Source organism: Manacus vitellinus, unplaced genomic scaffold (genome assembly GCF_001715985.3).
Source record: "Manacus vitellinus isolate BGI_N305 unplaced genomic scaffold, ASM171598v3 scaffold_64_pilon, whole genome shotgun sequence".
NCBI classification, from domain to species: domain Eukaryota; kingdom Metazoa; phylum Chordata; class Aves; order Passeriformes; family Pipridae; genus Manacus; species Manacus vitellinus.
In genome coordinates, this window is record NW_021940718.1 from 2,976,018 (window position 1) to 2,977,633 (window position 1,616).

General features: G+C 58.8%; 1 protein-coding gene across 1 annotated transcript in view; it reads left to right on the forward strand.

The window, feature by feature from the left end:
- UNC13A (unc-13 homolog A) overlaps nucleotides 1-1,616 on the forward strand; it is a 37,828-nt gene that overhangs the window by 33,284 nt on the left and 2,928 nt on the right. The gene's annotated exons all lie outside the window — the stretch shown is intronic.

The window sequence follows — 1,616 nt, forward strand, 5'->3', positions numbered from 1 at the left end:
GGGTGATGGGACCAATCTGCCCTTCCCCAGCCTGTCTGAGGTGGAGGAACCCCACTGGCCCATTCCTGAACCTGCACTGTCACACCCAGCCCCAGACCTCACTGAGTGACACAAGGAAAGGGTTGGGGGACGTGTGGGGGTGTGTGGGGGTGTGAGGGGCTGTGTGTGTGTGTGTGTGTGTCTCATCCTCCACAAAGGTCACCAAATGGAAAATGGCAACATGCTGCGACCCCCAGCTTGGTGACTTTTTAATTGTTCTGAGAGAGTGGCACAGCGTGACGGCCCCTTGTCCCCATCCCTGAGCGTTGTGATGTGCCCTGAGGGGCAGGGCAGCTCCCACCCCTGAGCACCTGTACATATGTAAATACCTGTACATTCAGGGCAGCCGGCCAGGCTGTGTCCTGCACCCGGAAGGGCTATTGGGGCTGTTGGGTTGGCAGGTGCAGCCCCCACGTGCCCTGCACAGGGTGCCCTCCCTGGCTGGCAGCGGCATCACCGGGGCCGGGAGCAGCAGGGAGCAGCCCCCGGCCCATATCCTGTCTTCCCTGCCTTGCTGCCACCACGGGCTGCCCCACTGCCTCCCACAAGGTGCCAGGGCTTGGGGGGGCAAGGGCTGGGGGCACCAGAGCAGAGGGACCTGTCCCCCTTTGCTCTGGCCAGTGGGGACCAGCGTCCCTGTGCAGGGCAGCCCACGGGACCTCCTTGGCGCAAGCAAGACCCTTCCCACCCCACCCCAGAGGACCCCTCCCTCCAGTTCCCCATTAAGCACCAGTTCTGTCCCACCCCAGTTCCCCAGTAAGCACCATTTCTGTGTGGTAAGTGGTGTGTGCATGTCTCGTGCGAGTGCCTGGGAGGTCAGGGTGTGTGGTGGTGGGGTGGCTACCCCAGCTGACCAGTTTGCCCCGAGTACTGGGGCAGACAGAGGCCTGACGACCCCACAAGTCAATACAGCTCTCTCAGCCCCCTCCCACCCCAAAACAGGGTACCCCAGCTGGCCCCCATGCTCCTTTTTCTAGAGGGTTTGCCTGGGACCAAAGGGTTTCGCTTTCCTCTCTCGTTTCTGTTCAATGTTTACACCCTTTTTCTACAGCTGCTCCTGCACAGCCAGGCTGGGGCTCAGCCCTGCACCCCTGGCCCTGTGCCCCTCTCCCCAAACTGTCCTGTTGGCATGTGATTGAACTGACCAATTCTGCTCCTGTAGCACAGTGTCACCGATGCCTGTGTGTCTGTCCCGCCGGCGGCGGCGGCTGCCATGGATGCATGACAGTGAGATGTTTTGCACTATTTTGAATTTTTTGGGCTCTGTAAAAATATTTTATTATAACTGACATTAAAAAGCACACCCTTCACTGCGGCTCCTGTTGAGATGTGCAGAGGGGGCAGGCACCTGGGGGCTTTCCAGGCCCTCTCCCAAGAATATCCAACCCCAAGGATTGCCAGCTCTAAGGATCAGTAGCAGCATCCCTGAGACCTCTCAGCTTCCCTGAGGGTCTCTGCAGTGCACCCACCCTTTGCAAAGCCAAGACCATGAGGAAAGGGGTTAAATGGAATCACAGATCATAGAATCCTAAAATATCCTTAACTGGAATGGATCCCCTAGGAGTCCAACCCCTGGC